Source organism: Dermacentor andersoni, chromosome 1, assembly GCF_023375885.2.
Source record: "Dermacentor andersoni chromosome 1, qqDerAnde1_hic_scaffold, whole genome shotgun sequence".
Classification (NCBI taxonomy): domain Eukaryota; kingdom Metazoa; phylum Arthropoda; class Arachnida; order Ixodida; family Ixodidae; genus Dermacentor; species Dermacentor andersoni.
Window position 1 is genome coordinate 317615531 of NC_092814.1, and position 15147 is coordinate 317630677.

Genomic DNA, 15147 nt, shown 5'->3' on the forward strand with positions numbered 1-15147 from the left:
ACATTTATCTCAGCTCCTGTACTATAGAGGAAAGCTACAGAAACAAATGACATGACTATAAATAAAGTTTTTATTGATTACACTTGCTTTCCTCTCCCTCTTCGTCTCGAAAGCAAATAATTGGCGCGTTTCTGCGAAGGCTGCCCGTAAGCCATACCCCTCAAAACAGCGATTTCCTTCGGGAAATATTGGGGCCTCTATCTATTTGAATGGATGATATTAAGGGGAATTAAGTCTCTATCGCGGCTACGGTGTCACGGTTTATGAGCGTGTACCTGCATGTTCTGCATGTCCGCGTGGCCTAACGGATAAGGCGCCTGATTCCGGATCAGGAGATTGCAGGTTGGAGTCCTGTCGCGGACGTCGAAACTTTTTTTTCTCGCTGCATGGCACAGCATTGCACTTATGGAGTGCCTGTGGTTCCTACACGTGGGGCCGAGTGAAATAAGCGCATTATTACGCATCAGGTAACCACAAGTTTTAGTCCTGTCATGGATTTTGCGGTTGGAAGATTTTTTTTTTTTTTTGTTGGACTGGTGCGGCATTAATCTTCATGCAACGTGCAGAATATGCTGCTACATGTCCGCTTGTCTTCATGGGACGCCCTATCAGACCACCGTCATGCTCCGAGGTAGGTGACATGAGCTACATCGCAGTTGTTTCAGCGGCCTAGCAGGGTCGCGTTACCAATAATTTTTCATGGTGGCCAACCAGGATATCAATTACTGATGCCTTAGTTGCCAGCATGTGCGATTGTGTTGAATAGATTTTTTATTTTATTTTTCAGAATGTGCACATACGCGGGCTAGCTTATCCGGTTGAAATTTTCAACGGAGCATTAGCCATCTGTTGGGACTACTGAGTTATGCGTACAGGCGTTCTTTATCCTTCCCATTCAATAAAAAGGCATAAAGTTAGGCGAAAAGTCACGGCTCAGTAACCTGAACGTGTTACGTGCGTTTTCTACTCGCAGTCAGGACAAGGCTCGCGTTGTCACTATAATATGTATCACGCAATCGAATGTACACATCATTCTATGGCTATATAATTAAATCACAACGCAACTTTTTTTTAGCTTGACCTACTGACGAGTAGTACATAAACGTGTCTCAACACCGTTAAAGGGGTTTTCTTTAGGCAATCTGCCCAGCTACCTTGATATCTAATACATCGGCAGGACGAATGCTTTGGCATTAAAGTAGTCCGAGTCAGGCAGACTCATCCCGTTGAGATTATAATGTTTTGATATGCTACAATCGCGAAACAATGAACAACAATCGCCTCGCGCCTGACTTCTTTCCCGCGCACGCCGTGCTTCCGAGCCAGCTTGGATTCGCCTAGGGATGCACAGAGCAAACAGCGTTCTGCAGCGAAGTGCCCATGCACAGGCGAGCAAAAATCGCTAGAGGTAGCAAAGCGCATTTCGGTTATTTTTTCGAACATGCACAGTATTGGGGCGGGGACTTACGGAGTTGCCATCTGTCGGAAGCGCACCCTTGCGTAGTATGATGTATAACGCGGCGTGATCCTCATAGTTTTGGCTTATGGCGCTCAATAAAAACACCACGCGGCCGCCCTCCTCCACATTTCAGTAACTGCTCTCAAAACGAGGGAAGTTTTTTACTGTTAAAATGATAATCTTGGGCAAACTGAAAGCACAGAACCGTTTACCGACCCTCTCTCTTTGCCGAATACGTACAGTGAACGTTCACTGGGCCTGGTCGCCGAGATGGAGCCCCCCGAGCCGGCTTCGTGCGTGAAATGTAGGCAGACGCTGAGAACAAACTATGTGAAACATGTTCTTATAGTGGGCTGACGGTTTAACCGAATGGAGCATAACAGGATGAAGCCTCAATGCAGCGATCGCACGGGTTCGCAGCGACCGACTGCGCGTCCGCATGCATGTCCGCGCACAATATTTCGCTTTCGCACCGTGCCATGAACTTTAGGCCGCAGAGTCTGAGCATTTCACAGTACACATCTAACCATTGTTGCGTGGACGTTATCAGAGCTGTTGAAAAATAATTTCTTTATAGAGACTTCGACGCCTACGGTGACTGTGATATCCTGTGGCGGCGACTCAAACTTTCTTTTATTCTTCTAAATTCTTCGACGTTTCAATATTATTTCGTAGGTTGCGTCGCACTGTATGTTTATCGGTCTTCTCAGCGTGCGATTTCCCGCTGCTTCTTTTTCGTAATCCAGTACATTAATTCATAGCACAAACATGACCGTATGCCATGCCTTTTATTAATGTGCTTCTGACGCTGCCTTTCCATTACAATGTACCTGCCAGTAACTAGCATCAACAAGTTCAGAGTTCGTAGAGCGCGGGAGCCGATACGATGTGGCATAGCGGCCGAAATTTCACAAGCCGGATGTCCCGGTACGACCAATTGTGGACTACACACGCTTGCCGTTGTACGAACTGCCAGGCTACCTGCACCGTATTTTTAGGCCGCTTGCAAGACTCAGGCCCACTTTGGTCAAAGAGTCCGCTCATTTCAATGAGCAAATAAGAAGCGCCTGCATTGACGATGACGAAGTCATGATCCCCTGTGACGAAAAGTCAAAGTATAAGTGCGTGCCTATGGACTATGCGGACGAGTGCTGGAGGAAACGTCTCGAGGCTGACTCTTCTTTGCCCGAACGCACGCCATTCTAATCCCACGACCTTTCCCGCCTTCTAAAATTTCCTTGAGAATACCTACTTCGCCTTTAACAAGGAGTATTACAAGCAAGTATTGGGCACAGCGATGGGAGCCTCTGTGTCCGTCGTTTGCGCCGACATTGCTCTAGAGGATCTGGAAAGTGCCGCCTTATCTTCATTCGGGCCGCGACCAAAGCTATTTCTAAGGTGCATGGACGCCTGGTTCTGCATTATCCCTCGCCGGCACGCAACGCAATTCCTCGAGCACCTAAATTCCTTCAAGCCTAGTGTAGAGTTCACGGCTGAAGAGGAAAACAATGGGCGAATTCACTTCCTTGATGTCCTCGTAGAAAGGACTTCAAGCCGCTTGAGGGCTAGTGTGTACAGAAAGCCAACGCACCTACAGGAAAGTACCTGAGCTTCGACTCGGCGCACCCTGTTGGGCAAAAGCGATCCGTCGCAGCAGCACTCTTTCCCGGGCATTCGGCGTCTGCTCCAGCCCCACGAAACGTAAGCAAGAGCTACAGGTTGTGAAAAGGAACCTGTTGAACAATGGTTAACCTGTGCAACTGTTCAGAACGCAGGAGCGGAAATCAGCGAAGCCCCGCCGTGAAACGGCGAAAGAAATAGTGAAGCGCGCGGCGGTACGCTGCGGGAACAAGCAAAGCCCTTGTACGAATTTTTAGGGTTACGGTGTTCAAATCGCCCACGTGCCTTCCAGAAAACTTGGCCAACAGCTGGTTCGCGCAAAAGATCCTTTCAAACACACGGACTACCTGGGAGTGATATACAAGATACCATGCAAGGAGTTTGACGTTTCGTACATCGGCGACAGAGGAAATTTTAAACGGCGCTTGAAACAACACATGAATGACGTCGCCAAGGGCCACCGAGCCGCGAACGCCCTGGCGGAACATCACGATCTAACTGGACACATCATTCACTGGGACTCGGCAGCCATCATTGCAAAAGAGACACACTTATCTGCCCGTTTGCTTTTAGAACAATTTTACATCCAATCAACTAGACACACGATAAACAGGACGCGGGGTAATCTTCCCGAAATATACACCCGAATGCTGCGCCACCTCACCCATAAACAGCCGCTCGCTCGCCCATGCTTACGTCTTTATGGTGAGCAAGGGACCCGTACGGAGCCCGAAACGTCTGTTCTTTATTTTTTTTAAATTTTTGGTGAGTGCACGTTTTCTGGCACCAAACTTTCGATTTCAGCTCGCTTCGGCGCTGCCGAAAGCCGACGCGGCCGCTGTGTCCACGTGATCCCTCATGCCACGTCACGCTGACGGTAGCGCCATGTTTTCGAATGGTGGAGCTCTTCCCCAATAGGGAGCAGAGTGAGCGTGACGTTCAGGTATTTGCAGGCACCTCCTCTCAAGTGCGTTTTGCAGATTGTAAACCAAGTTAGTTGCGGTGCGACGCCCATCGTGCAAGGCCCTCTGCCGGAAATATACGTTCGTGCAATTATCCCGCTAGGGAGCACAAGGGTGGTGCGGTTCGGAGCGGTGTAGTGGGATAAGTTCGAGAGAAGGAAAAGTGCGAGATCGTAACGTTGAGTACCACAGTGGAATGAATGTACACGCAAGTGGCATGATTTTCGTCGTGTCTGAAAATGTCAAATTATGCGGCATTCAATCAATTTGCGGAAGTGCTTGCACTGTGTTTAGATGCACGGCATAAAGCCCTTAAAGAAGAATCCAATTTTTTTTTCAGGGGCCTTGTACAGCTATATTTGTGCCGATGGTGCGTTTGCCACGTGTTCGCTGTTTTAGAGGTACACCGTGCCACGGAGGAGATGTATAGAAGATTTAAGTCAGCTGAACGCTTGTACTGACGTAAATTATCCATGCATGCATGCAGGACACCTTAGGTTGTGGTCAAAAGGGCTGAATATCCCTTTGTCTTCCTTCTCAAGTCTCTTCACGCCATTTCTAGCCCGTAGGTTTCGAATGCAGGGGGCCATAGGCGAGCAAGCGTGACATTTCTGGAACAAATAGCTGACTTGCGAGCCCTATATCCGCCGGTGAGCACCAGTGCGAATTTGATAAATTATAATTACTATGGCACAGTGAGCTCTCTGAAACGCGACCACTCCTGCTCGGATGGACAAATGTACTGCCGAGCTACACCTCTCTGAACACCGGACGTGAGCATAGATTTAACTTCGATTTCGTCATGCGTGGCGTGAGACATGCATGATTGGGTAATGGCTTCTTTCCTCTATATAGGGTGTCCACGCTAAGGTTAGGCAAGTTGTTAAAAAAAAAAAATAAGAATGCCGATGCAAGGTACTATTATAAGACCTAAGATACTGAGTCACCATACTTCTGACTACCGAACACCGCAGGTCTTATACACATATGTCGTGCGATGATTTTTGATAGTCTTTTTCCTTGAATAGCTTGGCTAACGTTAGCTAAAACACACTATATATGTATATACATAACGATACCAAAGTAAACGCACAACATCTTTTAACGTATTATAAAGTTTACATGTTACTACGTCGCTAGCAGGGGTCCTACAGTGTTAGATTCCAATCGTGCTCGCTCCTTATTGGTAGTTGGCCCGCCGTGGTCAGAGGTTGTGGGCACGAGTTGGCATCCGTCTGTCATGCTGCCCGAGATTGTTCAGGTCACTTCTGCGCCCTAGGTGTCGTACTTGCGGTGCCAGAGCCGTGCAGAAGGCTTAAATTATGTTCAAAAATTCCCGATTATAACTTCTGATGAGCGCTGCTTTGAGTTTGGTGGATTAAACAAACTATAGCTGAGTAAGCTCTCTGAAAAGCGACCATGTTCGCTCGGAACGACAAACGTACTGCCGAGTTATGCCTCTCTGAACGCGAGGCTAAATCTCGTACCTATTGTATCCCTAATGAGCTACGTGTTTCATTATGGGCGCATTTTCTTCCGCTTTGCTATTAGTGTTTCGTGTGTTTCCATATATCTATTGCCCTCGTTTACCCATAAACCTATGTATTTGTATTCTTTTAACCGAGGTATTTCCTGGCCCTGTATGGAGACTGTCTATTCACTGTTTTCAGCGAATGCCATAAGATCTGATTTTTTAACGCTATATTTCAATTCAAAATCTCACCATCTTGTACACAGATTAGTATCTGCTAGACATTGCATATCTATTTGCCTGTTAGAAAGCAGCACATTGTCATCCGCAATAAAGAAACCTTAGAGCTGCTGATATACAGTCGGCCCGGCGGCTTGTATGATCGATTAAATCCGATAATAATTTCTTCTAGCCCTTTCCATCCTACCCATGTAAATCCGTGACGCTACAACAGTGCCGTCTGTGGACGCGACACATGGATGATCGATGATGGCGTTTTGAAGACAATGCCTTCTTAGCGGAAACCATACAGATTGGGCGTACCTGTTATCTTGGTATCTTGTAACCACTTGTAGAAAGAAACCGTCGGTTCGTTCACTTGCAGATGACGTACGAACAAGACAGTGGTACTTAATGTACCTCCTCACTCCAAAAATAAGCAGCTACAGTAAATAACTCCGCATATAATAAAAAAAAACGAGTGTAACGAGTATAAGAGTGGGTGGGATGTGTGTCTGTGTCGCTATTGCCCTTTCACGTGCCGCCACCAAGTGCCATTCACTTAACTACCACGTCCTCCGCCAGGTGGCGACACTCCACGCGCAACTGCCGGGGCTAGAAGTTAACCAAAGAACGGAAGGCTGGTTGGCTTTGGGAGCTCACGGCAAAACCACAATTGAGACAGTGCTGTGTGACATGGGTTGGGCCTCGTTTGGATTCAGAGAAGCGCAGAGCAAAATTAGTGTTCAAGACACAGGAACCTTGGATAAAAATTAATGGGCGGCTAAAGTGCAATAGTATCTGTACCTGAATAGCATGGACACAGAAGGGAGGAACAGGTCAAGAAAGTTGGCAACCAAGTACAGGGTAATTGAAAGTGTAATAGGCAACCAGGAGTCATCAGAAAGAAAGTGAGAGAAACAAACAGTGAATTGCGTGCGAGGAAAGGAAACAAAGACGACAATGGAGACTGGAAAGACGATGGAAGGAAGAAATTTATAGGGAAAATCTGTACTATAACACGAAGGAAAGAACCTTGCTACTTGAGGCTCGAGCTGCATCTATTCGCAAATAGATGAAGCATGCGTATGCTGCAGCACAAATCCAGAGACCACTCAGCCCATTCTTATCAAATGCGAAGGGATTCACCCAGTGAGACCCCTAGATAATGTACACCTTGTAAAAGCACTTGGATTTAAAGTGGACGGAAGCATCAACCCGTCGGTAGTCGAGATAAGTAAGAGACATTTGGAGAATTGGTGGGAAAAAAGCAGGGAAGAGATTGATAAGACCGAATCCTTTACAGGAATAGGTAGCGGTACAAGATAGACAAGTCTTGAGGATGAAAAAAAATTTGAAGAGATGTCTGCAAAAATGCTAGAAGGAATAGCATACCTGGTAACTCAAGAAGGCGAAGTACCTATTTTTCCGTAACCCCTGTCAAACACTCTAAAAAGAGTTGCCCCCTGGGGGTCCTACCTTGCCACACGACAATAATCGTCATCTGTCATGTCCGGATTTCTTTTCTTTAACGCGACGAGCCCGGTACTTCCATGTCACGAACTGGATGCGCGTTAAGAGCACGACAGAGCATTCTCGACAGGGAAGTAGCGAGCGCAGCGTTTTCAAGAAAGGAAATGCGGGCAAGACAGATGACGATTATTGTTGTGTGGCTAATATACACCCCAAAGAGTGCAACTGTTCTTAGAGGGAAGGGGATGACAATAAGTCGTCATCATCACCACCACCACCGGACAATCCTTTGTTTTCTTCAAGTGACGCCTAAAAGAACAGACGTTCCTATTGGAAGTGCGTTCGCAGTGCAGCAGGAGCAACGTGGAAAATCAATAAGCTTTTTTATTTGATTTTTCCCTCATTTGGATATTAAATGTATTAGTTAAACGAGCAATGTATATATAATATTTTTCATGTTTTTCAGCTTCTTGGTGTTCTTTGATTTGATATAAGTCGATAACAAATAACTGCAGTTCTTCTGTAAAAGTATAACCAGATTTTTACTGCGCTTTGTTAGTACATTGTCGGTACCAGGAGGAACCCAGACCTGCGTTGTCTTGAGTGCGAGCGTTCCTATGCGTTGTAAGAAGAGCGGTTTCAGTTGGTAGGTGATGAAAACGGGGTAGATATTATTTGTAGTATGTGTGTGCTAGGGTCGCGACTAGACCGACGAGACAAGAAGGATAAACTAGCTATGCTGGTTGGGAAGCTGGAAAAGGATCTCCAGAGTAAGCAGAAGCAGAGGAAGGTGGTAGAAGATAAGCTAGCCAACGTATTAATAAAGATGAAGCCAGCCATTCCGCAATGGTGGACGCTTCGAGACATGCACCGCAAATGTGGCTGGCTTCGAAGCGAGAGCAGCGAAGGAGGACGAAGCCACCACGCGTTAAAGCAGTGGCGGACACGTCAGTGACGGTGACGGAGAGGCTACCACTGGCGTGTCGGCCACGGAAGAAGAGAACAAAGCGAATGATGAGGATAAAACTAGGGGGGGGGGGGGGGGCATCGCGGCCTCAAGTGCAAACTCTTGACGGCCAGGAGGAGAATAAGCGTTGAGTTGTCGTTCTAGGGAATTCAAACAGGCGTAAAGTAAGACCGTTTATATTAGAGGCGAGCGCGTCCAGATTAGCCCGTTTCAGGTGAAACCGATTTGGGAAGTGATAGCCAAAACCAAGCAACACATGTGAGACAGAATGGAGTAGAGGCACCTAGTGGTGATGTTTGCTGGAGTGATTGACATACTGAAGGAACGGGGGACACCGATCGAGGGAGAAATAGCTAAAGGGGTCACCGATCGGCGGATTGTTTCAAAGAAAGTGAAAATAACACTGCGCGACGGTGCCAAATGCTCAAAGGCAGGAGCAATAAACCGAAATGGCAGTGCATGCGGTAAACAGGAAAATTTGGACGCTAGCTAAGGGAATCAATTTTACGGTCATTGACATCAACCGAGAAATCCAGCGAGCAGTCCGGGAAGGCGCTTTTGTACGTGACGAGATACGTTTTAGCGATAATGTAGCAACATCGCTTTTACATTCATTCACGGCAGGGGCAGTGGCCTTCTTAGGCGGGGTTCAGGCAATAAGGAAGTTAGATTAAGTATTGAGTGTTGCGAAATACCAACAAAGAGCAGAATCAAACCACACGGAGTTAAGAAAAGGCGAGCAAAGGATGTACGTAGCGATGTTAAAATTTGTTGCATAGACAAGCAGGTGGCCGCAAGCATAAAGAATGGTTGGAAATTCAAAGCCAGCTGATTAACGGAGCTATTAGAGTGCACGCTTGGGCCTACACGCATCAGCGAGATTTGGAGCAGCCGCCTGTTAGTGGCAATGTTGTATTTTAGGGGTGCATCAGAAAGTCTGCGTTAAGGAAAGGCGGAAGTGTAGACATAATAATTAGGCTAGCTATGCAGTGGCAGAGGGCAAAAGGGATATGTAAGGAGCATGTATGGATTAGTGGCACATGGAAAGGAAAAAGACTCGGCTAGGAGTAGTCTTCCATGCAAGCTCGTAGTTCCTCGATGAATACTTTCCTGACCAGTGGATAGGAGAATGGGGATCAACGACCTGGCCGCCGACCTCGCAGGGTTTGTGGCCTCTAGATAATAATGCGTTCTCTCAATGCAGTGGTGTGCTGGTGTGTCACTGCGTGGGATGGTGCCCCAATTCTCAAGTTGATTTTGTTCGACAGTACTAAGAAAATAATAAACAAATGGTATTCTGAAAGAAAGTTTTTGGCAGTCAGATCCAATGGCTCAAAGGGGTCACTCAGTGCTTATCAGGTGTACTTCCATCACTGAGACTGTTCTGCTTCTACCAAACACAGCGACAGTGCTTCAAGTTATTAAAAAAGAAACGCCTTGCTTCAAAGCTTCTTTTAACTTTAATCTGGTGAAGCGGAAATGACTGCAGTCTAGAAGCGGCAAAGCAATCGTCGACTGCCCGGCATACTGATTATTAATACAAACGTTCAAAAAGAGCGCGATCATTCTATTGATCTCATGGTACGGCGGGCACACGAAAAAAAAAAAAGAGGGATATAATAATGCGAGGGGAGGAAGGCTGTTTTGTTTAAGAAGGACGTCATAATACACAATGAGTCGCCAAGAGGAAAGCTCTTGACAAACTTGACCTCTTAGCTGTAGTGAGAAGTATCGTATTGAAGCATCGATTATCGGCAGCCAAGAACACTCTGCGAACCGCATAATACAATATGATGAATGAATCAATTTTATTGAAAGAATGATGGCTCTGTGGTCCATGCTCTGGTGCGGGGAGATGGGTAGGGTATTAGAGGAGAGGGTGATGGAGGTGAACCCGCACCGCCGCGGAAGCCCTAGCCACGTCAGTCTTCAGGTCGATGTCCTATAGGGATTATAGGGCAGCGCTGGCCACCGCCGAGGGCGGACAGATCCACTTCTCTACAGTTTTTGCAGTACCACGATGGCGATCACGGGCATATTGGAGGCCTGGGAAAGCCCAGAGCATGAGGGGTATGGCTTCAGGTACCGGCACGTACGCTCGCAACTCCTCGAGCGCAAAGGCTATCACTTCTTTGTGAGTGAGTACTGGTGTACCAGTCGTTAATGTGTGTTCGTTTCGTTGCATTGATTCTCTTAGCGTCCTGGGCTGGGCGGCACATGCCTCAGCCCACGTCCGATCCTCATCTCCCAGCAAAGAAGGAGCAAGTACGAGTAGTACTGCACACAGCCTCCTTGCCAGGGTTGCCCGCATGGCCCGGTACCCAATCCACCCAGACCTGAGTCCCATATTTTGCAGCGATTTTATTGCAAGGCAATGATAAGAAAACGGAGCGTTCAAAACACTGGCAACAAATTCGGAGCTAACATACACTTCTTGGCAAAATGCGTCTCACCTCGTGTGCCGCCGTGGAAAGACCTACGCCCGCCAAAGCTACTACTCTATGCCACCAATATGGAAGACCACAGCCAGCCGATAATAAATAAGACCAAGGGTGGTCCGCAACATGCGGTACACATTCACATGGCTTGGGATGAAACCTCACAGGTGGCAGTGCTAGCGGTGGTGCTGACCTGTGATGGATGCATAAAGAGGAAACTACTAAGTTTCTTCGGTACCAATGTTCACCTGCCTTTGTCTAGATCGAAGTGAAAGCGATCAGGATGGCGCCTAATCGATGGGAGTCATTCTTGCCTTCTGGCGACACAGTGTATGTGATCACTGTATGGTGCGTATTGACGATACTATCCGGCTTACCAAGAGTAGACACTACTGCGTACTTGATTAAATAAGCAGTATAAAAAAAAGCAGATGCTTCGTCTTGCGTATTATAGACTGGGAGACGTTGCGAAGCTTAATCAGCAAAAGTGTTTGCACACGTAATTGTCTGCGTTTCCCATGCGTGGAGAACCACATGCACAAATTTTGAGTTTTCCATGAAAAATGTTACACGTTTCTTGTATAGGCCAAGGGCCTGAGGAGCACATTTTGGGCTGCTCGAAAACTGTTTTCTTATCGAATGCACAGCACCTACAACAGTTCCATTGTCAAGGGCCGCCGAACGATACTGATGAAAAACATATTATTATGATTATTTAATTAGCGAAAAAAATTAAATATACCACATGTTTTATGGCGTCCATTGTTGATAATATTCTGACTTGGAAGAAACTATGATTTTACAGTTTTTATTGCTCCGTCTAGGAAGCTTTGACAGACTTCTGGAAGAAACGCCGTGTAGGCTGATCATATGTATATTGAGAAGAACGTACAGTTAAATTTTTTGTTTTGAATGATATTATCTTGTGCACCTTTTGAGCGTTGACTAATTCAAACAGCAACTTCGTATCGAGATGGAAAGTAATCTGGCCGCCTGTATCATGAAAAAAAAGTGTTAAATAATAATAACAATAATATCCTTCATTTCATGAAAATAGAACAAATTCAAGAACCGGTGAGCCCGAGCCATGAAGGCTTGTCGGGCTGTACCCGGCAGTCAGCGACAAGTACTTAAAAAATACAAGCAAGGTTAGCCAGCTATAAACTGTAGCAAGCTCCAAAACAAAAGCAAACTACAACACAAAAGCAGGCTACAACACCAAAGCAAATTAAAAAAAAAAAAGTGAGCTTCGAGCAAAACCAAGCTACAAAAGATATAAAGCGAAACAAACAAGGATACACAGCAATCTAGACCAAACGAAACTAATCGAAACTATGGCACGGGCTCTGGTGACAACTAAATAGAATAAAGCTAATCACAGGTCTTCTGAACACACTTCTGACTTCGCCAGCTTCATCCAGACTCCATTTGGGAAGAAAGAAGCAATGAAAGCATTGCTGAGCTGAAGCCCATTCTGAAATAGCACAGACAGTAATTAAATTTTAATTTGTACCAATAGACCGCACTGGTGTGAAACATACACTTGAGCGAGTACGCGCGCATTCTCGAAATTAGGTAGCGTATCAAACGTCTCCTCGTTGCAGACTTCGCTAAGACGTCCGACTGCATTCGGAAGGCAATATGCCTGTGCTGTTCTTCTAATGAAGTAAGCATTGTAGGACCATTGGTAGGGGCTTATACAAGCCACATGCAACAATCCCTTGTGGCCATATATAAAAACAACGCTTTTTGCATAGGATCCCATAGAACCACACGCTGTTATTGCGTACGGAAGCTATAAGACACATGATGTTATTTATTATGGCTACATAGGAAGAAAACATTTCGTTCATTAATTTCGCTTAGGTGTTGGTTGCCTGGTTACGAAATCCAAACCAAAACATGGATGAGGATGTTTTGAGAGGAAACCTAGCAATTTTTATCAATTTTTTTGTGATGCGACAACGTTAATGCCGACGAGCAAGGGCGTGAGAATTTTGTCGCTCACCTCGTGGTGCTCCTCATCCCCGGAAAGCTTGAATCTGGCGAGAAGTTCACACAGAATAAGCTTCATCTCGATGAGAGCAAAATTTCGCCCCAGGCATGCCCTGGGGCCTTTTCCGAACGGCTGGAAACTGATCGGGTGGATGTTGGGTTTGTTCTCCGGGTTGAACCTGTGCGTAGTGGGAAAAAGGCAGCCCTCAAAAATAATCGCTTGGCATGCAGCGCCGAGCCAAGGCTGAAAAAAAAATCATGGGGTTTTACGTGTCAAAACCACTTTGTGATTATGAGGCACGCCGTAGTGGAGGACTCGGGAAATTTCGACCACCTGGGGATCTTTAACATGCGCCTAAATCTAAGTACACGGGTGTTTTCGCCTCCACCGAAATGCGGCCGCCATGGCCGGGATTCGACCCCGCGACCTCGTGCTCAGCAGCCCAACACCATAGCCACTGAGCAACCACGGCGGGTGAGCCAAGGCTGAGGCAACTCATGTGCGATAACGCTGCTCAATGTAAAAGCTTAAAGAGACAAAACACTAAATGAGCTTAAACTTGCAGGTTATTCTTTTAAACCTCCATTTTCGATTTTATTGCGGCAATAGGTTTGTTCGCAAAACATAAACGTCTGAGTTCAAATTCTTAACAATTCGCGCCGAAACCTGGGCGCTGGGACGCCAGCGTGACGTCACGCATATATCAAAGTATTTTTTAGTATCGGAGCCATTTTATTGAAGGAAAGCTTCTCGAAACTTGTTAAGTCCAGTTTTTGGCACTTTAGCGCTACAATATACGTCATCTCTACCGATAAAAGAAATTAAGTTCGAGAAGACGCCGTCAAATGCCTTTACGTCATGCCAGGGTGTTAGGGGAGCTTGAAGGAGGCCTCACCACCCGTGTCTAGTGTTTTTGATTATTTTGTGGCGTACTATAAGGAAGAGCGTGATTTACAATTTTTAGGACGTTTCTTATGGTTCACCAAGCCTCTTCTCAATGAGTTAATGGTAGGATTCTTTTGTTTTGCTATTGTGGGAACATAATTTGCTAATACAAGTATACTTACGTTTCAAGCGATGCCAAGCAAGCATGCTTCATAGGATTCGCCCGGGCATCGCCTTCGCTCGACGCTATGCACATCTCAATCGACCGTGCGGACAGCCCGTACTGTGAACGCCGCCAAGTGCCCGAGACTCTCCAAGATCTGTTTTGCTACTGCCCTCTCTACGAATCACAGCGGAAGACGCTGGCTTCTGCGCTAGCAGGCATTGGCAGACAAACATTGTCTACGCCTGCACCTACGTGTCCGCGCTTTTTCATGCGCTTTCTTGAAGTGCTTGGTGGAAACAGAGAACCGGGAGATGCTCTGGGAAGATATAGACATATCTACTGGAATTGAGCAATGCTCATCAGGCAACGCGTCGCATGCTTCGGAGCACTGATGAAAAAAAAAATGCGCTGAATGCTCGTAATTCTTTGTCATATCATTATTTGTGGATGCCGTTAGAGCTCGAGATATACCCTGTTTCGCGAGAACTCCGGCCTTTCTCTATAGCAATACAGCGCCATGATGAAGGAATGTTGAGTGAGAACGGTTGTGTAAAGCAAAAGGTTAGAGCGGACCGAGCAGGATGAAACATTTATCTCAGCTCCTGTACTATGGAGGAAAGCTACAAAAACAAATGGCATGACTATGAATAGAGTTATTGATTAAACTTGCTCTCCTCTCCCTCTTCGTCTCGAAAGCAAATAATTGGCGCGTTTCTGCGAAGGCTGCCCGTAAGCCATACGCCTCAAAACAACGATTTCCTTCGGGAAATATTGGGGCCACTATCTATTTCAATGAACAATATTAGGGGCATGTCTTTATCACTGCTACGGTATCACTGTTTATGAGCGTGTACCTGCTTTTTCTGCAAGTCCACGTGGTCTAATGGATAAGGCGCCTGATTCCGGATCAGGAGATTGCAGGTTCGAGTCCTGTCGCGGACGTTGAATTTTTTTTAGTCCTGTTATGGATATTGCTGTTTGAATATTTTTTTTTGTTGTTGTACTGGTGCGGCATTAATCTTCATGCAACGTGCAGAATATGCTGCTACATGTCCGCTTGTCTTCATGGGACGCCCCTTCAGACCACCGTCATGCTCCGAGGTAGGTGACATTTGCTACATCGCAGTTGTTTCAGCGGCCTAGCAGGGTCGTGTTAGCAATAATTTTTCATGGCGGCCAATCAGGATATCAATTACTGATGCCTTAGTTGCCAGCATGTGCGATGGTGTTGAATAGATTTTTTATTTTATTTTTCTGATAGTGCACATACGCGGGCACGCTTATCCTGTTGAAATTTTCAGCGGAGCATTAGCAATCTGTTGGGACTGCTGAGTGATGTGTACAGGCGTTCTTTATCCTTCCCATTCAATAAAAAGGGATAAAGTAAAGTGAAAAGTCACGGCTCAGTAACCTGAACGTGTTCCTGCGTTTTCTACCCGCAGTCAGGACAAGGCTCGCGCTGTCACTATAATATGTATCACGTAACCGAAT

The 15147-nt window shown here is 46.2% G+C and overlaps 2 non-coding genes across 2 annotated transcripts; both read left to right on the top strand.

Moving 5' to 3' along the window:
* The first annotated feature begins 290 nt into the window (after nt 1–290).
* Nucleotides 291–363, top strand: TRNAR-CCG (transfer RNA arginine (anticodon CCG)). Its single transcript has one exon. It is a non-coding gene; the product is annotated as a tRNA-Arg (tRNA).
* Nucleotides 364–14525: 14162 nt separating this feature from the next.
* On the top strand, nt 14526–14598 carry TRNAR-CCG (transfer RNA arginine (anticodon CCG)). Its single transcript has one exon. It is a non-coding gene; the product is annotated as a tRNA-Arg (tRNA).
* Nucleotides 14599–15147: the final 549 nt, after the last annotated feature.